General features: G+C 40.3%; 1 long non-coding RNA gene across 1 annotated transcript; it reads right to left on the bottom strand.

The window, feature by feature from the left end:
- Positions 1–3,097: 3,097 nt before the first annotated feature.
- On the bottom strand, positions 3,098–25,523 carry LOC121664775. Its single transcript, XR_006016127.1, has 3 exons — positions 25,397–25,523; positions 16,316–16,493; positions 3,098–3,179 (listed from the first exon to the last, which is right to left on the bottom strand). It is a non-coding gene; the product is annotated as an uncharacterized LOC121664775 (long non-coding RNA).
- Between the last annotated feature and the right edge of the window lie 710 nt (positions 25,524–26,233).

Genomic DNA, 26,233 nt, shown 5'->3' with positions numbered 1-26,233 from the left:
TACCTACTGTGGGTCTTCCAAAACTGAAAGAGTTTTTAAGGAGGTTTCCTTTCTCCCTCCATAACTGCAGATATTGAAGACGCTGCGAGCCACCGTTTCTGAAAGACTGCCAACACTGTATTTATGAAACAACCCCTTATTTACATTAGTAAAAAGACCTTATCCATACAGCCCTCTCTTAAAACATATGACGCCTACATGAAGGCTCTTCCTGGCTGACTGAATGCTTTCCAATAGCTGCTGAGGAGATGCCTGATATTACTGTGTCTCTCAGAAGGAGACTGGAATCATAGACCAGCTTCTTTCTGAGGCAGCCACAGAAAGGAAGATCGGCTTAGTGGACTTGTAATTAAAATGTTCTATTGGTTCATGCTCTCACAATGCTAGCTCCCATAGGGCAAATATAGATCCATGTCTGGAACTAATAAATGGCAAAGTGTCAGTCTAGTTCTCCTGGCAGACCTGACTAATCATCAGATTGATTTTATTTCAAGGGGATATACATTTATCATTCCTTCTGATCAAACAGTGGCAGCAGAGCAGGACACATCCTCAGATGCTGAAAGCCAGCATAGCATCACTGATACCCTTTTACCCAAAAAGAAAAGCTGGGCTAACCCTAGGCACCCTGCATTTGGCACACAGCACTTTGGGAGTGAAATACATCCTTGATCTCTAGAGCTAAAGCAGTCTGAAGAGGAGCATCCTGTCTGCAGGCAGTTCTGATTGCTTCCTGTGCCTACCAGCAAAAGGGGAGCAATCCTGGAAAACAAAGCCACATGATTAAATAGGGGAAAAAAAAAAAAAAAAAAAAAAGAAAAGTGGGCAAGTGGTCAGGAGAATGTGACATGCTTGCACGGCATCTGCTAAATTTTTAGTACACATTGTCTGATTCCTTGCTAGCTGATCCAAGTATCTGTTTGCTGGAGACAAGTTTTAATCAATAAATTAAGAAATGTGTTTAGAAGAAGTTTGGCATGAAAACCTCAGTTTCATCAGAAAGCAGTCATTGTCTGGTCTTAAAATTCCCAGTATATGAGATGGTGTGTGAAATGGTAGCACATCTTACATAGCTAGGGTAAAACTTTAGTATCAAGAAACATTAACAAGTTTCAAGGTCTGCTCAGGGTAAGCCTCTTTAGTCCGTGGGGTTTGTTATTTTTGATCATTTAACAAATCCATTCTGGCAAAAAATATTTTCCCTCCATACATTGTAGCTCTAGATAAAATATTCTACACAGACCAGACGGTTAAACAATATGCAGTATATCTGTATATCAAACAGAAAAGTCATGAAAAGATTGTCAGGTTGTATGTAATTTATTATGATGCAAGAAAGCATCCAGCTACTGTTGCAATAGAAGATGTTTACTTTCCTGTAAAAGATAGCTGGACAAGTTTAGTAGTTTTTTTGTTATCTTTTCTAATCAGGGTAAATTACCAAAGCAGAGTTTCTCTCCTGTAAACAGGCATTGGTTTTGGACTGAGATCCTAGAAGGAAGAGATTGCATTGCATTGCATAGCTTGTAATCCTCTTTCTTTCAGAATAAGTATGTACTTGTAAATAAAGCATGTTGTACTTAGAATTCCACAGACGGCATCTGTCTGACTAATCTATGGTATGGCTATTTCTTTGCCTGAAGATACCAGGTTCTCAGCTAGTGACTCTGGAGTCCCTTAGAACCAAGATAAAACAGATGCTGCTAGCACACAACTAATCTTCTCCTAATGCAAATGTGAAAAGCATGTCAGATGAATGGCATTCTTAATACATAGGACACATGAAAAATACATGAAATAGAATTACTCCTGGAGAAACAGGAAAGAGTTCATGTGCTTCTTTTGCAGGACGTCAAAGTGAAATGAAATCAGGCCCTTCTGAATTGTAAACAGAACACTAAAAAAGCAATCATGGTTTTCCAGGGCCCCTGGGTCACAGCCTGCTAGTGTCTCCACACACTCTTGCACTAAGACATGGTTACTACAAACTTCTACGGAAATTCCCATTGTTAGGAACTGACATTGGTGTCAGATTTTTTAATGATTTCAAAGCTGCTGTCAAATTACAGCAACGTTATCCAGGTCTGCTGAAACAGAAAAATATCCTCCATTTATGCAGACTGTTGCTTAGACATGTTTCATTCATGTGCTGTTTCAGTTTCTGTGACAATAAAAAAAATCCATGATGGTGGGAAATACGGGTTTGCCTTTCAATCCGATTAAGTCAGTTGAGCAAGATTAAGATTAATGGAAAGACTAACACACTTGAAGGCATGCTGTCTGTAATCACTGAAGTCACATGTGAAATGCAAGCATTTCCTGGAAACTCTTTGTTAATTTCTGAATAGCTTGATAAAATTTACCTTACATTCAGCTTGCAATCCAAGCCAAGATAACCCTATCTCTCCGGAGGTATTTCTTTTCACACTGCTAGATATACTTCACCTTTTTGCTTTGTCATGAATTAATTAAGTTCAAGTATCTCGGTATCTGAAGACAACATCCACAATGTTGTCATGCAAAAGCTAACCTTGTCTTATGCCAGTAGATATCTGAGAACCTCTTTTTAAGTTTGTTCAGTTGCTTAATTTTATCACATTTTTTGGCACATTTTAGCATTCATAACAAATAATGTGTTTATAATTACAGTAGTACGCTTCCCCCCCAACAATGACTTCAGATGTCTCAATTTTCTTTTAATACCTTTTTTTTTTTTTTTCAGCTGAGGGCATGCCAAAACCAGATTGCTTATTTCTGCATTACTGATAGATCTGTTAGTAAGCTCATTGTGATGTACACTTATCAACATGCAGAAATATTTCTTAATTCTTCTGTGCATTATGCTAGCAGTCTATTTTATCAAAACTTTTAGTGAGCTGTATTTTGCTACATACCACTTACAACTTCAGTGTGTCCATATAATATTTGTATTGCTGTTTTCCTTCCAGGTTCTGTACATCTTAATTTGTGCTTTCTGTCCTTCTCTGATTTTAGGGGGAGGGGAGTGAGGGAACAAGCAATATCTATAAGCTCACTCAATAAATTGTTCAGTGCTCACGGGGTTGATAAGTTAACTGGCTTTCAGTATGTTTGGAGTACTTACAAAACAAAGCATGCCAGCTTGATCTAAAGCAATTTCATCTGTGGTTTGGCTTTTCAGAAGGTGAAGATGTAGAATCCTGCAAAAACAAAACTGAAGTCGTCAGCTCTGAAAGGTCAATAAGGCTAAGTTGAAATTATGCCTTTAGATGTCCTGGATCTGAACATGACTTCAGTTCTTTGGGTGCTTTTTTTTTTTTTTTTTTTTTTTTTTGGCCAAGGCTTTTATAAACTGAATGTCTCGTGATTATGTCCCATGAAATCTGCTTTTATTTGGTTTTAAAGTGCCTAAAGTGTCTTGTTGTCACAACTGAGATATGAAGCATGCTGCTTGGAGAATGTTGAAAAGCACATTGGTCTAGATGTCATGCTTAATTTCACCATGGGCCTTGGTGACTGACATACCACTTGGTGTGTACATTTCTTGTTCTAACACAGCACCAAAACACCAAACATTTTGATTCTTCTTTGTTATAAGAAGACTTCTTGCCGGGTTGGGTTTTTAAAATTTCTTTATGAGTGTTTCTGTTGTAATGTTTTTCATCTTATTTTAGTGTTGGTAACAAAGCGTTGGAATTACATATATGTAATTCCTCAACTTTTAAACAGAATGTTTATTGTATTTTGGCATGTCTTTCTCTAATCATCTTTTTATTATCATGAGTTGCTGCTCAATTATTGTCTTCAAAGAAATCCAGGAAAGTCATTATGAAAGAGAATATTTCATTTATCTAATCATGGTTGGGCAAATCCTGAAATGCCTCCCAAGTCTGTAAAACTGTTATTTTTTGGCCTTCACCTCAAGATATTCTCCTCAACCACAGTAAGTTCTGAATTCACCGATTAAGGCATTACAGCTTGCACATTTGCATTCATATTTACAGGCTGGTTGTGTGTGTTCTCCAGTGAGTTACCTAAAGTACTCTAGTGATTTGCCCAGTTGCTTTTAATTAATAGGCTGAACTTCCTGTAAGGACAATGAAATAACTGAGTAGATAAATAAAAAAAACGTTATAAACAGAGAAAAAGAGTCAGTCTTTCAAAAGGGAAGAACATATAGCAAATACACCAATTGATCACAAATAGTTATCTCTCTCACGTACTTCCAACACAACGAATGCCTTCTTGTAGGTCACAAAATAACAATGGCACAATAAATTACGACATACACCGTATTTGCTTTTCACTGAACTTGGCTGGCACTTAGGTACTTCATTCCATCTCAGGATCTAGCGTCTTCAGATTAAAGAGCTGTTATAACTCCCTGTTTGTTTAGAAACAGATTAATGATATCCTGCCTGTTTTCTCAGACACAGATTTTATTCTGCCTAGTGAGAGTTATTGAAAATGCTGGCCTTGATGTTCTAGCTGAAAGATCAAAGACATTAAATCAGCCAACTTTGACATAAAACAGAGGACACATTTTAGCTAAAGTTCCATTTGATTCAGGTTCACTGTCTAAATAGTTCTACTGATAAAGACACAGCATGTCAGAGATAAGAAAAATAAAATGGCTGTGACTCTTGCACTGACTGAACTGTAGTCTCTATTTGACATAGTTGGAAAACAGCATAGTAAACAGACAAATAAACAAAAAAATCGTAGTTCCCAATCAGCCACTTGCCTCATTTTCAGTTTTTGTAAACAACAATAGATTAGATGTAAGGAGAATACTGGAGATACTGGCATACAATTTCTTTTTCTGTCACTGTCATATTGCATCATCATTGTCATTGTGACCATCATTGTAACCCTTCCCAGTTTGTGCCTGATTCCTTCATCATCCGTGCATCATTTCCCCGACACTTTCCTGGAGTTGGTGTCAGTGACCTGGGAGGTCTGCTTTGGATTGGCCTCTTCTCAGTCTGTGTCTATGCTTGTGAATAAGACAGAGCTTGGTAATGCTCTAAACCAGGTCCCCAGCTAGCCATGCTTGTGCTACATGGCTTTTCTCCCTGGTATCCTCTGTGTCCCATGCAGTTCTTGCCCACAGGACTATTATTGTGTGCTTTTTTCACTTTCATTTCTTGGTATCTGAAATAAAGTGATCACTGCTTTGCAAAGTACCAGCAACATCACTGGTATGAAACTGAGGTGTAGCTATGAAGGTAAGTGGGATATAGGACCAGGGAATGTAGAGTGGAGAAAGCCAGGTTTATACAGTGCTGATCATGCTGCCTAATGGATTCCTACAGGACAGTGCTGTGGGTGTCAACTTATTCTATGCTCTTCTTCTTCTGGAGGCTTTGTGAGTGCAAGCATTGCGCTGGCCCTAAAATAATAATAATAATAATAATAATAATAATAATAATAATGATGATGATGATTGTCTCATAAATATTGATTTAGTTCAGAAAACGATCCTCAGTGTATTACTTTTCATTCTGTCTGGGCAGGTTTAGCCCCAGAGTAGAGCTTTCAGATGTAAGGAATGCACTATTGTTAGTTGGTTCTTTTTCATAGAATCACAGAATATGCTGAGTTGGAAGGACCTACAAGGATCACTGAGTCCAGCTCTTAGCCCTGCACAGCACCAGGCCCAAGAGCCTGAAAGCATTGTCCAAACACTTCTTGAACTCTATCAGGCTGATGCTGTGACCACTTCCCTCAGGAGCCTGTTCCAGTGCCCAATCACCCTCTGGGTGGAGAACCTTTTCCTGATATCCAGCCTAAACCTCCCCTGAAAACTTGAGGGCATTCCCTCAGGTCCTGTCACTGGTCACCACAGAGCAGAGATCAGGGTCTGCCCCTCCCCTTCACGAGGAAGTTGTAACTGCAGTGAGGTCTCCCCTCAATCTCCTCTTCTCAAGGCTGAACAGACAATACTTCTGCTCTGTGCAACCAGTACTGAGAGCTGCAAATTCTTCCTGCCATGAGCTAGCTCCACTGTCTGACTGAGCATATCTGCTCCAGGGCTATTGAGCTTCAGTGAGCTCTGGGACAGATCACCCCATGGCTGCCTCTCTGACCTAGTAGCACGTCAACAAATAAATGTTTAAGAAAACTATGTGTAACACATTCCTCAATCTATTGTATGGCTAGCATCAGTGCCAATAAATTATCTGCATGCAAAGTGAAGACAGTCAGACTTTAAAGATCACATCTTCAAGGTTCTTTCAACTGACCTCTAAACGCAAATGCTGAAGTATTTAGTGCCAGTACTTGTACCTTTCTTTTATTACACACTGAATTATTTGTGCTTACGAGACAGGATATCATTGCTATCATGTGGCATCCAAAATATATGCATTTATAATCAGAGGAGAATCTTTTTTCCTGTCTGAAACAAAAATAATACAACAGAATCAAAACTTTAGTTTCGAATTACTTTAAATTATTTTACTGTCTGTTTTGGGCTAAGTCTGTGTAGGTCAAGAAATATATCCTGGTGTATGTATGAACTTCGCACTCAAAATGTTTCACTGTACTAAGGGGGCTGCACAGGTATTTTGTTTGAATTGTTCATAGGGTCAAGTCATATAAAAATAATCAGACCCATTTGTGAGATATCAAAAATATACAGAATCTCTTAATTTGCCATGCAAGAAGAAAATATATAAAAGCCTTATATATGAGAAATTTTAAAAAACTGTCTGAAATAGGTCATCATCCATGCTGAAGTGGTGACAATGAAAGAGATTTGGCAGATGATTAGAGATGACAGGTGAAGAGAGACCAAGGGAAAAGAAATTGATTGTTTATAAGTGAAATGTAACTGACAAGTGTCCATGACATCTCTGTTGAATACCCTTCAGCTGAGGTTTTCCTTGCTTAAGAAATAAAGCCTCACACACACATCTGCTTATTCTGTAGAAATAGGCCTGCCAGGAAGAAGTGCACAAGGAATAAAAGCATCTCTCTCTCTCTTTATACATCCTACATTTACATACATGTGCACATTCTTGTGGAATTAAATACCATTTTACACTGGAAAGTCAGGAATCACAAGAAACTCAATGGCAATCCACTTACTCTCTTATTCCAGTTTTTCTCATTTTTTCCCACTTCCCACATAGTCCTAAGATTGATGCTGAACTTTGCTAGGATTTGTGTGAATGTGGAAAATATGAAGGATGTATGTTGGCCTAAAGTGGTAAAAATTCCATTATAAACAAATATGCAAAATATAAACATTGAATTTTTTAAAAAATGAAGACACTAATGGTCTCTAAAATAAACTAAGGTTTACTTGTCATAGCAAAATTGGAATAGAATCTCCTTTTTCTCAGGGCAAGTGCACATATGTGCAGAAAGAGGCAAAAGTAAAAAGTCAGTCTCCTGTAAGAGCTCCTCCTAACAATTTGCATCAATCTTTCATGGGTTCATGCTCATCTGTATTGTTTCCTCAACTTCACTTATACTGTTTATAATAAAACATAGTTGCTAGAAGATGTGATGAAAGATAAAGAGTAATTTTAATGCAATTCTGCAAATGGTTGTTAATATTTTCTGTCAGGTCATTTTTCAAAAGAAAACAAAACCCCAAAAACCTGACAAAACCCCCACCTTGAAATAAACTATAAAATGTGGTCCTTTCACTGACATATGAACACTGTATGCTTTTTAACACCTTAATTCCTGAATTCAGAGTTTTTCTGATCATGGTATCCGGGATGCTTGATAACTGGTGAACTGTGCTGCACTGTATCAAGAATTGCCAGCCCGAGAGAAAAGAGGTTGAAAATAATTGTTATGTGAGTGCTTTCTGGATTTAAATGTTTCTGTCTTTGTCTGTCATGTACAGTTGATAAAAAAGCAGTATCAAAACCAAAATGAGCTTTATGTTTTCTCCTGAAAATCTGCCATTTTAATCCCATCTAAAGCAGCACCTCCCAGAAAAATGGCTGTCGATTCACTTCAGCCTCTAGGGATTGAACCCTCATCTTTTTCCCAGGGTTTGCTTTAATGATTAGCAGGACAGTAATTGGGGAAAGGGAGGGAAAATATTAACATCCATCATTCCCACAGAGGTTATTTACCCTTGTGAAAATGATGGTCAGGCATCATTTTCACAGAAGACTCAGGCTTTGATGATGTAATGTCATTTGGGCTCCTGTACTAGCCCTGCTTGGCATGGGGTGTGCTCTGGGATCAAGGATGTAGCCCCATTGTCCGTCAGGGGTGGCCCTACACTTAGGAGAAATGTAGGGAGAGGAGGCTAGGAGAGATTAGGAGAAGGCTCTGCTTGCTGCTGAAACACTCCCTGCTCAGTCACTTTAAGTTAATAGTATTTTCCTCAGCAAAACCACATTCTCTATGGTTGAAGCACCATGCATGACTCTGATATTTGGACTGATAGTTTACACTGTCCACAGTACTGTTAGGGCAGATTTGCATAAATAATAGAATGGATTGTTTTGGAAAGCATTTAAGTTCAGGTCAGAGATTCCTGTGGCTTTCCCAGAAATTCGACCTTAATTAATATGTCAAGAATGCTAGCAGACACTTAATGGTTTGAGAGGCTCTGGCCAGTCTTGCACCTGCACCTGTTTTTACTTCTAAGGTTTGATGCTGTGCTCTAAGAAAAAAATGGAATGTGTAATAAATAATGGGTTAAAATTAGCACCAGAAAAGAATTAATGAGATGAAATCAGAACTGCATTTTAAATATAAGAAGCAAATGCAGTCTTTACAATGAGGAATTTAACATGTCCAATTTCAGTCCCAGCTAAGCTTGTGCATTAATGTTTGAGTTGATTGTGAACACAAAACTACGTGTATCTGTATCTGTGTACAGAGCTATGATGAATGAGGATCAATTTACCCAGAAAGCTGCACTGGTGTGACTATAAAATTTGTTGGATGTTTGTCAGAAAAAGTTAAGTTGTTTTCTGACTTTATTCTAGATTAACTATGAATATGAGAAATGACCTGGTATGGCATAAATCCTCAGGAATGCAGACTTCCAGTTAATATAACATCCAGTTAATGTAATCAGTCATCAGGGGTTAGTTTTGATCTGTGCAAACAGGATAGAGAGAACATTTGTCTGGAAATGAATCCCACGGTTTTATAGAGCCACTCTCAAGTGCCAGTTATCAGGTTCTCTTTTATGTCCCCCTCCCCACTCAAGTGATCTTCCCATGAAAACCTCTCGGAATGTATGTTGCTTGTTCGTATTATTTGTCATTGACTGTTGGCACAAAGGCTACCAAAGTTTCTCAGAAACAAGGGCTGTAACAAGGGCTGTTTATCAAATCCAGCAACTGTCTGAGCACATGCTTTGTGTTTACTATGCAGTTGTTCTGTAACAGAGAATTCCACCAATACCATGTGAGAAGGGAATCCTTAATTATTTCAGCAACTCATAATTAGTTTAATGATCTGAGCTTACTTGGTTGATTAGGCTGTGGTAAATGGGTCTAACACGTTCTGGCTTCTTCACTGATTTTAAAGTATTCTATGTAATGTTAACATTTGACAAGTTCTTGCTCAGAGCCCTCACAATGTGATGAGAGATACTCACATCCTACCTTCTCTGAATATTTTAGATAACACATCCCATAGCAGAATCACAGATTGAAAAGGTTCTGTTGCAAGTCTCCCACTTTTTATTTTTATTATGTGGGAGGCAGAACAGTTAGCTCCCCTGGGAAAAAACCTACTTATTATGTAGTTCTGTGTATGATATATATATATAAGGCTTTGGTGCTGATAGCTGCATTATATTCTTAGTCATGCATTCAATAATGGGCTACAAACTAAATTGGTGAACACTTTAACTTTCTTTTTCAACATCTGAACAAATATTAGAGAACATTCCTTTGACTGAGCTGGGATAGAGAAGGGTAGGCAAAGGACAAGCATGTCAGCATTATGCACTACCTTGCATAAGCCAGTTCTCCTAGTCATGAAAGAGCGGTATCATGTGCTTCCATGGAAGCATGTGCTTCCATGAGTGCACGGACCAGCACAGAGATCCTGCTGGGTGATCTGAACTTCCTCTGGTCCTACCCATTGATTTTTCGTACTCTCTTGGGGGGAGGGGTCAGAAATCAGTCTGCTGTATACTGTAGAGCCACTTTGATTTGATCAAAAGACATAGCTGCCAAATGACTGAAATCTTCAGAGAGGTTTAGGACTTACATCTTTTCCCACTTGGTTGGTTGTGGAGCTCTAGATTTCTCCCAGCCTACTTGCAAAAAGCTTTGCATTCATTCTTCTCTGTAGTGTTTTAAGTAATAGTCTTTTAGACTGCAACACAGACTTAGTTCCAGATGCTTCCTGTAGTGGGGAAGCTTCCTGTTCAAAAGCAATCTTTCACATGCAATTTATACACAAACATGACGTATGTGCTATTTTTGTATTACATCCGAGTACTCCGTAACAGCAGGTTCACTTCTAAGGACACAGGTCCTTCTCCAGTTAGCCACCCTTCATCACCTTCTGCAGCTCCTGGCTTCGGGGGCTTCAGGACAGGCTTTTACAAGAGTTTCATTATTTTCTGATGCTAAATACACCAGTGGCAGCAGCCTTCTTTATGTTGTAACGCTTTCACTTCTTAGAAAGCAGAAACAAGAGGACAAATGGATTAGCTTTGGTTTCAAATCTTCTGTTTTCTCTTTTAACATATTTTCACATGAAGATTTTTTCACCTCATTTTTTATACTGACTCTTTGCCAAAGAGTCCTTTGCCAAATCCTACCATTTGCACATTTATATTACAGACCTTATAAGCTGCAGGGGTGTGAGGCAAGCAGCTGGTAAGCTATAGCCACGAAACTGTACGTACCACTGGACATCACGCATCTGAGATTTGTTAGCTTCAGAAGCCTTGTCTCAGAACTTGCCTAAACTTATGGGGGCCTTATGTTCAAGATGTAAAACCATGCTCCCAGGGATCCTCAAGGTCCCATTCTGCATCAGTGTCAAAATACCTCAGCCTTGGGAAGTCTAAATAGCTTAATCCCAATGTCCCACTAATATGCCATAAAAACATGAGTTCATCTGCTGTTACTGTAAAGAAGTGTCAGAGCACACATAATGCATATCCACAAGATCAGGCTCTACATAAGACACAGTGGCAAAAAGTGCTTTTATTTAAAAAAAAAAAGACAGGAGAAGCTACAGTACAGTCATTAATCTAGCAGTTGCACTTTGAAATGGAGTCAGATGCACTGGAGACTGATTAATGTCCAGTAAATGTTTAGTGTATAAAATTTAGATTTATATGCCTGTATAAATATTATAATTCAATGTTATTAATACTGGAGGAATCTAGAGAACTTCCTTGTGCAAGATAGCTAGCTTCTTGCAAGTTGTTCTTCTATTGCTAAGTAATTGTCCCTTTATCCTGGGTCAGTTTTCAGCTTATATACTGTCTTCCAAAACGTACACACTTATTGGAGGGACAAGCAGTACATTTGCATGAAGCTGCATGTCTGAACCTGTCAGTTTTCTCACTGACATCCAGAATGTTTTGGGGCCAAAGGAACTCTAAATTCATTCTAGATGCCAGTAAGGCTTGTACTTGGTAGTTGTTGTTAACTGTCAGGGCAGGGCAGAGGGATGGCTCTTTGTCTGAAAGATGTGCTCAAATCAGTTTTAACCTGTGGAAAATATACAAACACTAAACTGACTGGGCAGACCCCTTCTGTTTTCTGTTTAGCAGATTCCCTCAGCTGCTGGGGTTATTTCAAAACATTTGTATCATTTTCTTCTTGTGCCATCGCATCTACGGCCCTTGTTAAACCCACTACAATAGGGTCAGCTTGGTAGGACAACTAGCTGCTTTAACTTGAGAAGACTGAATGAGTCAGAAACAAAATAGGGGATAATGGGATGAAACACCTGCCCCAGGCCCAGATTTGGTCTGGTGTTTTTCTGGATGGCAGCAGCTCCCGCCTGGATGCTGAGGAAGTCCTTTCATCCAGCCACCACTGAAATTTGGCATTTTGCCTCTTGGCTGCAGCCTGTGTCCTGCTGCCTGTGCTAAGCTCTGCCCATCACATCCTGTCTGCCAGGCTGCCTGCCCTGGCCTGGGGATGCTGGCTGGGAGCCATCCCCTTGTTCCCACCCAGCACAGCTCCCTGACTCTGCACACAGAGCAGGCAGCCCTCTGCCTCTGCAGCTGCTCCAGCAAAGGATCCTAACAAATGGAGCACAGGAAGGAAAGGGCAGACCACAAGGCAAGGCAACAGCAGTGTGGTGGGGAGACAGGCTTTAGGTCTTTGGCCAATAAAAACATTAGTAGTAGTAGACTGGAGATGGTCTGCAAGCAAGCAGGCAGGCCTGGAATGTGACTGAAAGTCAACTAGGAAGTGGGACCAGGAATGAGAGAGAGCAGAAGGCAGGGAACAGTCTTGGGAGGCAGTGACAGGACAGATGGGTCGCCTGCTTCTTGTCCTAACCTCCATCCCTCAGGTACAGCAGACTTTTTGTTTTCTTCATCTTCTCTGGCCACATTTCATCTTGTCCATGTGCCGACCGTGTCCCTGTGGCTGAGCAGCAGCCTCCTCAGACCATCCTGCTGTCCAGCATCCTGACCATCCGGCCAAAACATCCATATTCTGGACAAGATTTCCTGGTAAGCTGAGTGTCCTAAAGCAACTGGTTTGCTACACTTGTGGCATACGTCATCTGTGTGACCTACTGTGAGCTTAATATCCTGCTGGTGCATGCAAAAGGGTTGCACTGGCCAGATGTGGTCCATGGTTCAGTCTCTGGGCTAAACTTTACTGGGGCTGGTGGATGTTCCAATGGGTATCAATAGGCATTTGTTGATTAAGGACTATAGAAGGTTTTGTAGCTCTGAGCACATTGAAGAGAAGCAATGTTAATCTCTTTTCTCTGGGCCTAGCATCTTTTCCAAGCATAGGAATCACAGAAAAGATCACAGGAGCATTGCCCAGACCTTGAGGGCCCTGAGCACAGGACTGACTCTCATCGTGCTATGTAATGATGTTGCCATAAAAAACTTAAGACTAGCCAAACCAGCTCAGTCCTGAACTCCTGCTAGCCTAGTGCCATGTCTCCAAAAGTGGGCCACATTTACAAAGAGAACAAGAATAAAACCAGACTTGTGGTAATAATTCCTCAGAATATTCCTCCAGCTTCCAGCAAGTTGTGTGGCAGCATGGGGAGTGCATTAAGGCAGAGGGAGAAGTTTGGATTTCCCCCACGTGGATACATGAGAGATAGTTTTATCCCACATTGCAAAAATATCACCAAAGGGATGGGAAAGTGGCAGCTATTTTAATCATGACCTGTGACATTCCTGAAACTAGAGATGGGTGGTGACAGTGATGAATATAGGCCAGAGAATGTCCCAAACTTTTTAAAGAGACAAATGAGGAGTGGGAATCAGGAGGCATTGTCCCATGTACGATATCTTCATAGTAGTGACTTCTGCTGATGCTTCAAAAATATGAGCTGCCTTCTTATATTTCCTCAGAGTAAGGTTCAGGTGTTACAGGAGTTTACAGGTGCTGATATCCAGCACATGTAAACAGTGATTATCCATTGATGAGATGGTGTCAGTGTTTGCAAACTAGCATGTCCCAGTTAGTGCAGTTCCTCCATGTATTCAGAATAGAAAATAACTATGGTGACTGTGGCCTCTGCTGTCAAACACTGACTTTTGGAGTACTGTCTCTTGTACATCGGCTTCTGCACTGAATGTATTTGTAAATGCTCCCTATAATAAATAAGCAAGGGAAACAACATATAAAAAACATTCCAGTCAGAACTTCAAGGGGACTGAAAAGAACGTGACCATTAATTCTTCCTCCTCAAACATTTCTTGCATTAAAAATTGAATGAAATGATAAGCGAAGGGCTTGTGAAAAGCTTATCAGGAATAAATATTTAGAAAACTTTGCTATTATAGCATCATTCCTGACAAGTTTATCTTAAAAACCTCTTGCTTTATACTATCTTCCAGCCCAGAACTTGCACAAAAATGGGCATTCAAAGTGGTTTCATCTGAAGCGTATTCAGGCTTTCCATATCGATGTTTCTAATGTTTCCCTAGACACCACTTTGAACTATTTAGGAAATCTCAAGGGCGGTGTTTGTTTAAGATTGGTGAACAGAATGGCACTGCAGCCTGGGAACTACACAAGCAAAAGAGAAATACTGTCCTCATGAAATACGCTGTTGATGCCTTGAATTGCTTTGTATTATAGTGGATGCTAAAATTAGCATTGGAGTGTTATTTTTGCAGGAGCGCTGGGAGTGTGCTGCAGCACAAGCAGGGCTCCAATGGCAGCACCCAGGCCTGGACAGGATGGGGGCCCCCACTGTTCTCCTGCCTGCAAATGCCATGTTTCTCTTACATTTCACGATTCTAAAAAGGTACTACTTTCATCCTGTCCTGAAAATACGAGGTGCCTCACTTTCTTTCTCTGAGCACACAGAAAAGTCATCATTATTTTTGTGTGCATAATGCTTTAGTGCTTGCAAACCTAGTTGTGAGTAAACACCTTTCACGTGAGCAGAGGCTGCAGGGACTGGTCTTTGCATGATCAGGGATGTTTCATATTGATGAAAAGACACTTGGCATTTTATTTTTACTTTCCAGCAATGGCTTTTTATTAGCAATTCATGGTATCGTCTGAGTTAAATAGAGACAAACAGTGAAAGAGAGTTTTCTCTCAGGTTGTCATGACTGTTTATTTGTTATGTTTTTTCTTTCTAAAATACAGAAAACTGTGGCTAGATCTTCCAGCCCAAAGGCATGTTCCTACTTCTAGCTGTGATCCAGCCCTTCTATGCTCATATGTCATCAGACTCCTTGGGAATGTGGAAACAGAGATTTTTTTTATTTAAGGAAAGAGGACAATGATCAGGAGAAGCTTGGCCATACTCTCTATGTTTTTATACAAGAAAAAGAACAGGACAAAAATTGCAAAAACAGCTTTGCCCATTGTCTGGAAACAAATAAAGAATGCCTAGCTTTGTATTTCAGGCATCCCAATCATATTTCAAGTTCCTTCGTTATCCAGCTTTGCTCACAGGTTGGAGCAGGGCTGGCCTCACTCTGTTATACCTATTTACCTGCTTTGACACTCTCTGTACCAGCTCTTTAGCCACGTCCTCCTGTTCAATTCTGTAACCCCTTCTGTGTGGGCAGACACACTTTCACTATTACTGGTCAGGACTGGTCATGCTATAAAGCCCACTTCAGATCGGCTCTGCTCTTGGGTCTCAGGCTCTTTCTGGGGTAAGGAAGCTGGTGAAAGCAGGGCACGCTCTTCCTAGGGAGCAGCCAGCCATCACTGTGCCACATTAACTCAGAGCATGCCGGGGAAACCAAAGTGTTTGCTAAGGAGAACGTCTGTGAACCAGTTCAAGACATCACATGTAGAGTAAAGCAAATCTTGTTCAGGACATTAGCCTCTCTACCAGCAGGTTGTACTGTCCTTGTCGCAGGTAGCTACAGATGCAGCTGGGCTTGTAAATTAGCCTGCAAGTGAATGAAAAATCAGCTAAGAAAAACCTGGATATTTTTCAGTATAGATGATTGCATTTAACTATCTCCAACAATGCAGCAGAAGTCAAGCAGCCAAGCAGAAGATACTTTCTTTTAGGAAAGAAACTTAACACTATACCCCTGCAGGAACACAGCTTTCACTTAAAAACCACTCTGAGTTAGAGATATTTTGAATTGTATGCGTGCAAAGAAGATCTGATGAATTTTCAACTACACTTTAAAATACTGCCCTTCCCCTTGGCCCCCCGAAGCTGTCTGTTCCACTTGTCTGACAGATAAGTTGCCACTAGCCCAGGAGAGGCTCATAGCAGGTCCAACCTGCTTACTCCCACCACAAACACAGAGATGCTGGCTGGAGACAGCAGCACACAATAGATCTGCTTTAAAGTGCATGCTGCTTGGTCTCCATGGGTTGTGCAAATATTTGCTTTGCTTCACAGTATCATGGCACTCCCTAAGTTTCTGCACTGAATGGGCCTAAAGTGCTTAAATTGAGACCAAGTGAAACTGCCATTCTTCAGGTGATTTTGCACTGAAACCACATTAAGATACATGATTACTATTTCATCGAGTGTTGTGGAAAGGTATATATAGAAAAGATAACGAGGGCAGTGACACTTCAGCAAACTGTGGTATTAAGAGTTACTTAATGGTGCATTCAGAGCTCTCACATATTGAGCTAAAATCTATGCTGTCCATATTCATTCAGCAGTATTGCCAATACATGATCTTCCATCCCACATCATTTAAGATGTGAAAGCATCAGATGAGGTCCTGACTCACCTTCACTCCTTGGCAATCCAAACACCTGATTCAGTGTCAGCCACCCTCTCTTCCTAGGGAAGGATGAGTACCACAGCTGAAACTCAGGCTTGACATTCAGGCATTCCCCCATTCTCCCATTGCATGACAGAAGTGTTGCAGATGACAAGCCACAATTATGTTAGCTGAAGCACTGGGGCTGGAAACAATAATTACAGAAAAGAACAAGATTAGCAGCACAGAATGACCAGATTAGCACCTGCTAGGCTGCTGCAGCTTAAAGATGCTAAATCGCCCCTCTACCCACAATACAAACCTAACTGCTGGTGACTTAAAGCTATCCACTCCTGTTACCTCAGATGAGCTCAGAGACTTCGTGCTTTGCTTGTACTGGGGCAAGCCTACATTTAAATTACAATGCCTTGTATTTTTCCTAAACCCTTACATTTTTGCTAACAAACCTCAACCCCTCTTTTGAGAGTGACTCTCTGAGCAGAGTTCATTAAGGATTTAAAATGCTTTTGAAAACAGAACATACATGTGAAATGTATTGGTAGGGCACTGGCTATCAGGAGTATTGTTTCTCTCAGAAGGAACTAGGTGACTGTGCATGTCTAGACTGAAGCTGCTTTGCTGCAGAGCACAGTCTGAGCTGTTGAGCAGATGCCCATTCCCAAATCCGTCTACATATAGTATACAACACATAAAACTTAACACTGCATGGAGCAGTGGCTAAATGCCTTTATATCTAAATTACCTTAAAAAAAGTAGCATAACCACTCAAGTCACTTCAGCCTATCTGACCATATTATTCTAGTTGCTGAATGGTAATGCTTCAGAAGTGTAAGGTGACACATCTGTAAAATAGTTTGATTTTTCTTTAGAGAGGGCTGTCATGAATAGAAAACAAATAATCTGTCGAGTAAACAGAGACATAGTGTGAGGGCAGCAAACCCTTTAGGAAAACAAAAACACTGGTAAAGCTGGGACAGTATACCATCTTTTTTGTCAAAAGAACAGACAAAAATGAAAGAAAACAAGCCTACACAAATCTCATTTTGAAAGATGTCCTGAAGCGCTAATACCTCAAGACAATATTGGTGATTAAGGCTTGTGTTGACATGTCAATCAGGACAGGAGTGAGGGCCACATCTCAGTTATGTCTTTATCCATTCGGGATCCCTGAGGACTGATGCTATGGTTCAGCACCAATAGGCTGTGCTTTCAAAGGGGTGGTGTTGGTATAGATGAGATGCACACAAATGGCTCAAACTGGGCAGTGAAAGAGAGGCACTATAGCCAGGAGAGAACAGTTAGGCAGTGCATGCTAGTACACACTGCATATTGAGGTAATTATTACTGGTTTTTCCCTCCAGATAAATTATAAACTCTCATTTATATTTATTCAGTAGGCTCTGCAACCTGCTGTTGAAGAGAAGATCAGGAGACAATAGCAGCTGGACTCTTCCCCCTTCCCATGCTACACACTGCTCCAAGTTATGCTCAGTCACATACTCTGGGACAGACCCATGTTTTGCTGTGATTTTTGGTTTCTGACACGACAGACTGTGGGGTCTGGCTGGTATTTTTAATCCATCTGCTGCAAATATTAGTGAGGAATTCTTGTTTGGAACCACATCCTTGTTTGTATTCCACACAAGGATTTACAAAAGACTGTAAGAACTAAAGGAAGGGACAAATGGGGTGTGTGTGCATGCGTGTGTGTGTGTGAAGAGGAAAGGCAGAAAAAAAGAGTGAAAAATGATTCAGAAATGTGTCTGTTCTTTCCGTTTAAGCCACTGTACAGAAACTATGCTTCTATTGTGGGACAAAGACCTTTGAGCACAGTGAGATGTGTTTATGCTGTTCCTATCAAAGAGCCTTTCATCTCCACAAAGCAAATTATTAACACATTCCACTGAAGATGTGGGGGAGGAGGCCTGGCCTTGGAAAAAAAAAGCTGGCCAAAAATGAACAATTTTTTTATAAAGACTTTTAATGATAGTGAATGGCGCCTTGCCAAGACCCTCATGCCCAGTGAAGCACTGCAGGCTGATTGTTTGTCTGGAGAAGTCCCGTGGGCTGAGTCTTTTGTGCTGAGGAATTTCTCATTTGAAAAGCAGTGGTGTGGGAGGTGTGGGCCTTTCCAGGTTCATCGAGTTAAGGCCTGCACTGCCAGTTGCCTTAAACCTGCACCGGAGACTAATTTATGTTGGATGAATGAACACCCGCCTCTGTTTCAGGCGGTAAATCTTGATCTTTCAGAAGAAACTCAAAACAAGAGGAGTAACCTACACAAAATATGCAGAACAGCTCTGTTAATAAACTACTCCCCATGCATTCCCAGCATCCTGCACAGATGGCTGGCTATCTAGCAAAATTTTTGCTTACTGTTTTTCTATGAGTAAGTAAATATTTTATGTTTTCTCCCTTGCCCTGTGGATAAATATTGGCTTGCTTATGGAAGAAACTTCTTGTTAATAAATGAAGACCTGAAGTCAAAGTAAAAATAAATCTGTTAAAAATCTGGTTTATTTTTTCTCACTATCTTCTTTTTTTTTTTCTGTTTCATTTGAAAGTAATGCCATTATTTGCATGAGCTTCATATTTCTTCACTGCTATTATTGCCTTGGAACTGCATTTATATATTGCAATTCATTTAAATGCATATATATATAAATATGTATGTGTGTGTGTATGTATGTACATATTTAAATGAATTGCAGTAATTGCAATGAGCTTGACAGGTTTGTATGATTCAAAATACAGCTGGTGCCTTTGGAAGACAATATATTTCTTCTAGGACAGAACTGAAGTTGAGTTCAACTCGTTGTAAGGGGAGTACCCATGTGTTTCTGCCCATGCCCAAGTGCCTCTTTCACACTGCAGATTGGACCTCTGGGCAGCCATGGATCCCAGAGTGGAATGTGAGTTTCTCTGTGCTTTAGGTTCTATGTGCTTCTGCATCCCTGATGTTTATATCCTTGTGTTAGCTGATTCCCAGGTAACTTAAGGAGATGCTTCTTCAAACGTTCTTCCCAAGACACAAATGTTCATATCCAACACTGTGAAGTAGCTCTAGAGTATGGATCTTGCCATTTCCAGTTTATAATGCACAGACTGGCCTGTGGTTAGTGTTGTGGAATAGTGCCAGTTGAGATGATAAAAACTTTCCTGCTGTAAAAAAAGACACTTCATGCTTGAAAATGGAATCAGAACTGGGTGGAAAAAACTGGTTTCCAATTTGTGGAAGATACCAACTAAAAAAAAAGAAAAAAACCATCAATCTTGTTCTATATCTGACAAAAGCAAGAGTTAAAAGGTACCTCCTGAAAAGAGGGAAGATACTGGTTTACAGCACATTTACAGTTTCTAAGCTGTGGGCCAAAGGAGCCCCATAGTCTTAACTTGAAGACAGCTCATCTGGGACCTGAGGGCTTAAAAAGTCCTGAGAAGTGCCAAGGGCTCATTTTCTGGAAAGCCAAAACACCTGGGTCCTTGGTCACCCTTTGGTCTAGGTAGACAGCTGAGGAAAAAACAGGAAAAAAATCTACAAAAACCCACCATGTAGCTGGAACTTCTACATTTTTGTACAATTTGGCAATTTAAAATAAAAAAATATTCTTGTCAAAAGTTTTCCAGCAATCTTCATTTGAGTGAGAGCTGAGTTAGGTGCAGCCTAGCAATACAATGCTCATAATTCAAGGGTTGTAAACCAGCATAATGTTTCATACGCCCGGGTATTCTGATCCCTAGACAAAAGCAGTCTCACTCAATGAGTTTTTCTCTGTGTGTGTATAGGCTCACAGATGTACATGTACACACTCCGTAAGATACTTGATAAATTCAGATATTGATAAATACAAGACTTCATTATTTTTGAAGCTCGCATGGGCAGGGTTTTTTCAAAGGAGAAGTGTACCTTACCACCAACTTGGCAACTGTAGCTGAACTTTAGCAAGAACATTCTTAATGTATCTCTCAGTAATGCCCATTATAGTTGTTCACCTGAAATGGTAATATAGTTTCTTTGTTTTTTAATACTTGCTTTTTTGATAATTCATTTGAATAATGAATTTTCAAAATGTTTTCACAGTAAGTTTTTAAACTCCCGGAGTGAATGCTGTTTGTAAGGTGTGTGTCCTCACTGAACTCAGTGGTTAAAGCCTGGCTCCCCTGCAGCCAAATGCAAAGCTCCTGATTGATTGTGGCAATACTAGGATTTCACCCAGCCAGTTTCACTGACAAGCACAGTTCTCCATTCACTCCTAGCCTCCTTTTAGTTTTTCTTCTCCAGAAATCCAGTTATTTGGCATTATTTTTACCTCAGTCAGCTGTTCTCTGTTCTGCTGGAGGACAGCTGAGTCCAAAAGATCAAAAGATTCCCAGACTCTTAATCTACCCTTACTTAGAGGGGTTTGTTTTGTTTTGTTGTTTGCTTGCTTTTCCACTGAAAGCTGTTTCCCTGCTCTACTTACCCTGCGTGAGAAAGTCTGAGTAGAAATAGTCCTGAAAAGACTGTCTCTGCAATATCTGTGATCAGAGGCATCCTTTCACCAGGCTAATGGAAAGCTATTGTTCAGTGAGAACTGGTTTTGGGATTCACACTGTCGAACTCATCAGGATATTGTTTTCTTCCCCCTGGGTGCAGTGCAAACAGGCACATGGGAACAGTCTCTACTGCAGAAACCTTACTTATCTACTCTACCAGCTTAGGCATTAGGCAGCAATATTAGTTTATTATCTTTATTATGTTACACACAATGTTTCAGGAAGATTTTAAGGGTTAAGACAACTAAGATTCAGTTCTTCTCAGCTGTGTCAATCTGTGTAACTACATTGCAGCCAATATGTTATTGAGGCTACAAACACAAGTAAAGAGTAGTTGAACCGTGAAGTGTTTAATAATTAATCCCAGTGTGTGGGGATGTGTGCTTACGGTTCAAGTCATCCTCTGGTTCCTAAATAAATTCAGAATAAATTTAAGAGCCTCCTAGGATTCCATACTGCTTCAAGAGGCTCATCTTCTAATTTTAATCCGTATGTTCCTATGTGTTAAAATCAATGAGGGTCCAATGACTTTGGGGGTTCCCATGGTTCTTCGGGGTTCACTGTCTCTTTAGAGGTAGCTGCCCTTCAATGTGATTTTATAAAAATGCTTTGGGCAACACAGTTCAGTTTGCTTTGTCTTCTTGTCTCAGCTCTGCTTGCTCAGCCTTCAGTGGTCCCACGTTTGGTTTGAATGTAATGCTAAATATCTTCTAATCTCTACTTATTTTGGACTCCTGATTTCCTTTTGGCCAGCACTACAATGTCACTTGCAAATATGAAGGTTTGCATAAATCAAGTCTCTTTGGCAGTATAGTTTCTAAAATATAAAGTGTATGTTTTCTGATATACTAAAACACATAACTGCAAATATCTTACTTGCTGTATTTTGAGTTGCATAACAGGTCAGTGCTCTGATGAGTCATAGGGACCTTGCGCATTGATGTCCTGCGCATCATGACCATACTTTTGGGGTTCTGTATGAAAGTTTTCAAGCCCTTCTCAAGTTTTGGTGTTCTACATGATTTTTCTTAGTTCAGGGTGCATTTGCCATTTCTGAAGGATTAGATTAAAATTTCATAGGATTTCATATTCCTTGTTACAAACATCAGTGTTTTGCCTTTGTTCATTTTCCTAAGGGGACTATTTGAGCTGGGACTTTTGTTTCTAGCTCTTTGCTTTTCTGCACATTATGGGCCTTGTGGGCCTATAATGAGGGCTAGAGTCCCATGCAGTTTATGATGCTTAACCTAGTCTGACTTGCCTTTTAAGGATATATTTCCTTTCCCTTGGCAAAAAAATTTACTTTACAATGTGACAGACTCTGATATTGTCTAGGCAGTTAAAAATTCCAAGTTTCCCTTAATATTTTAAAAGGAACAGGACTAAGGGAAGTAAGTCTAGGTTTGAATAAAGTCAGAGAGTGAAACAAACATGATCGTCTGAGCAGGACTGGTGTGTTAGTCGGCCTTCTCTCCTGGCTGTGCAACTCTGCAAGAGGGAAGCCCAGTGATTGGAAACACTGCTTGTTAACAACTGCACAGACTGAACGCCAGGACTAAGAACTGTGTGGCTGGCTCTTGCAGTAGGTTATCTGAGAGATGATGGTTAAGGATGCAATCACATTAACGAGTAATGTCAATACAAGTTTAAGTCCTTTCCTCCTTACAAGGGTCCAAGGACAGATAGATTTCACATAAATACAGTGACAAACACCAGCTCTTTACAATGTTCTTCCAGTCTATGGCTTAGTTGGAAGTTTAGTTTCCAGTTTCTCTTTGGTTCTTTTCTGTTACAGATTTGGCACTGCTGCCGGCAGCTGACTTCCCTGATGGGAGGCAGGAAGCTGCTAATGGGGAAACACCTTTCTCTCTGTTGGTTCATTTTTCATCAAGAGGATATTTCCTAGCATAGGAAACTCTCAAAGGAAGTGAGTATATTGGGAAGATGAGAGGAAATGGAGAAGGAGGGAGTCCTAAATGGTCTGACAACAGCACTGCAGCTGCTCCAGCCCTTGCACAAAAAATAGCCAGCATTAAAGGATTTATTTATATAAATGCACTGTAAAAATGTATTTTGATTTATAGGTAACTACCTAGCTGAGTTAATTTTAGATAATTTGTCAGGATGTGAAGTACATTGTGTTATTTTTAGTCCAGGGTAAACCAGCAAGTTAATAAAAATCTGGGCTTCCCACTCTGGCAGCACCTCCAGCCTCAGAGAGGTCTGGGGAGAGAAACATATGCAAGCTGTTTCTCACTTTTTTCTCCGGCCATTATCTCCCTCTCTGACCTTTGCTAGTGGAGCAGCAAGGGAGTCCACAAGTTGTGTGGTAGTGACCTGTTCCTGATGATAAACGGCAGCCATAGCTTTTAGAAGGATTTGTGTCTTTCTTTGTCTACTGATGGCCAGAAAGTGGTCAGGGTGCTGAGTCAGTACAGGCACAGACACCCATAGTGCTTAGAATGGTGTCTCTCTGTCGTCTCACCTTGTGTCTCCTAAATCTACCCTGAAAAGCACAGCTCTCTGCACTGCTCCACAATGATAGCGATCGTTTCTGGGCACTACTGAAGCAATGCTCCCCTCTGCTTTGGCCCTGCTTCTGTCTGATAACACAGGCTGCTGCCTCCCTGGCATTTATCCATCGTGTTGTATCTGGAAACTGGGTCAGAGAAGACTAGCTTTTTGACATACACTTTATAATCATCACTCTTCATTGTGAGCTACAAGGTCACACAATTCAGTGGCCTGAGGAGAGACATGGATGCACTGAACCACTGCCAGAGCAGCTGAAAAAGAGCTCCTATTCATTGCAGATTACATGTTTTGACCTAACTCTGACAGAAAAGCATACCTGTCAGCTCCATGGCAGGCTGATTAGGTTAATTAAGTCCTTGTCTATGAGTACAATAATTAGAACTGTCAGTTGTTTAAATGATGATAGAAGAAAGACAAGATTCAAGGAGAAGCACTGGAGTTTGGAAGCAGTAAAAATCTAGGAGGGTATCCATAACAGGCGGTGATTTAACACTTCCCTTCAGGCAACCTCATTTATGAGTAATGCTGAGGGGAAGAGAAAATTGTGTCAGTGGGGGTTTATTTTGTTTTGCACCTAAAGTAAGGGGAATTGAGATAGTCAATATATTTGCAAATCAGATTTATAGGCTGCAAGCTTAACTGTAGCCTTGGGGTAACCTTGGAAAACTTCACTCTTTTCACAGGGAAGGTCTGCAGAACAAGAAGGATAGTGTATATTTTCTCATCCTCTCACAAAGGTATGAGAAGCCATCTTGTGTATTCTTGTAGTTTTGGATTTTTCGGTACATGCCAGGCACCAGGGTGATAAGTTGTAGTAGTAGCAGGTTACTAGCACAATATGGGAAGAAACAGAAGGTGAAAGAAACAAACTCAGGACGTCCATACGTAAGATAAGAAAATAGGACTCTGCTCAGTGCAGAGATGCCTCTTAGAATGTTTGATTTTTATGCCTCATATTTTTAGATGTAAATACATTTGCAGGAGACCAGAGAAAAGAGAACAAAATAACAGTGTGTCTGGAAAACACACTTGCTAGGACCAGAACAGGGTTTTCTTAGCTCAAAACCAAGAGAAGACCGTGGAGGAAGAGAGGATCCTCGTGGTAACACCCTTCCAGTGTGGCAGGTGGAAGTGTGATGTTCACTGAATCATGTGGCAACTGAGTGGGAGACAGGAAGAGATCACCTGACATTATAGGCAGAAAAAAGTATGGTTGAGTTAGAAAACTTTGAGTTATAACATGGTAGATATTAGAGGAGATAACAAGATTAGAGGAGGCTTTCTAAGGGTGTGTTGAAATACTGGAAAGTATTAAGAAGATGACAGGTAAATATTTATTTGCATTAGAGGAGGAAGATACCTTGCCACCTCTTACAGCTCTATCCACTGTTGACTCTGTAGGGATTATGCTTTAGCCATGTTCATGCCAGCAAAGCACTCCCCAGAAAAGATCAGGAAAAAAATTAAAATAATTGTGGAACAGAATGGAAGGAAAAGGATTAGGAGCTGCAAGTCGGTATTGGGAACTGACATTAAGAGGAGGTTTGGAAATATGAGTAGATCAAATTATTCAAGGAAACATGCGGAGCGGATTGATAAAAAGTCCAATGTCTCAAAAAAGTAATACAGGCACCCTAACAAAGGTTGTTGTAATGATAGACAGAGACTAGAAATGAAAAGGTGGAGAGAAAACTAATGGGGACTCATACTTTTTGTAGAAGGGAGTAGGAATAACAGCAGATCTGAGGAAGAATAGAATGAACAGAGACGTGGGGACCTGTCAATGGAGCGGTCATTGAAAGCCTCAGTCATGAAAGGACTAAGCACTGTATTCTGAGGTACAAGAAAGTCTTTCTGGTAACTATGCAGCATTAAAATCAGATTTAAAGAATGTAATTGTATGGGTTTTTTAAAGAGCACATATGTCCCAAATTTTTCTGCATGCATGCATACTTCACAAAAAAATCATGTAAGCCAAACAATAATTAGAAAAACCCTCCAGAAAATATTACTGACCTGTCTTTGTGGAAGTGAACAGTTTCTCGTCCTACTTGCTCAATCAGAGAAGTATACTGTTAAAAAGTCTGTATGGATTGATTTGAACATGGTTTGTGGAAGGAGAGGTAACACCCAAATATGAGGTTCTCAGCCATTTTCTCACATTGCTTAAGAACATATATTCACAGTAAAGCAGAGAACATTTCATAAACCTGGCAGTGATAACAACCTCATTTTTTACTGACACTGCATAAATCTTCAGTGCAGTTGGCACCAGATGCTAGAATAAGCTCATGAATTATATCCATCTTGAGAAGAAATGCCAGAGCCAATCCCTTTCCCACCAGCAGAACAGATGTGTATCAGCAGCTTTTCCAGTTTAATAAATTTGGTGATTAACAGCAGTGATTCCTCAGGGTAAGGATTGCTGGTGCTGTTTTGTATTAAGCAGAGGCATCTCTGGCCAGCACTGTAAGACATGCTACCTGCCCACTGCCAGCTGTTAAATGCCAGGTGTTGAGGAAACCTCACTGCAGCTTTTTTTTTTTTTTCCTACAAGAGAAAGTTAAGCATTATTTTAATGTCACAATATAATGCTCTGGTCTCTGACTATGATGAATATCAAGAGCTTTAGCTGGAGATCTAAAGATGAGGATCATGGGTTCTGATAACTATGGCATTTTGTTATCCAAGCCCTTCCCCTGCCATGCAGTGCACATCCCCGGTCCCCACAGCACGGAGACACCTATCTCCTCTGCTCTTGTGATGAATGCAGAAAAAACTGTGGAACCTTTGCTTTACAATTAAAATAATTCAGAAATGAACAGAGACTAAATCTCCAAGTCACAGTGATGC

Source organism: Corvus kubaryi, unplaced genomic scaffold, assembly GCF_017639235.1.
Source record: "Corvus kubaryi isolate FWS band 111438036 unplaced genomic scaffold, C.kubaryi_AGA036_p1.0 37308, whole genome shotgun sequence".
Classification (NCBI taxonomy): domain Eukaryota; kingdom Metazoa; phylum Chordata; class Aves; order Passeriformes; family Corvidae; genus Corvus; species Corvus kubaryi.
Note: the sequence above shows the minus strand (reverse complement) of the source record. Positions and strands in the feature narration are given on the sequence as shown.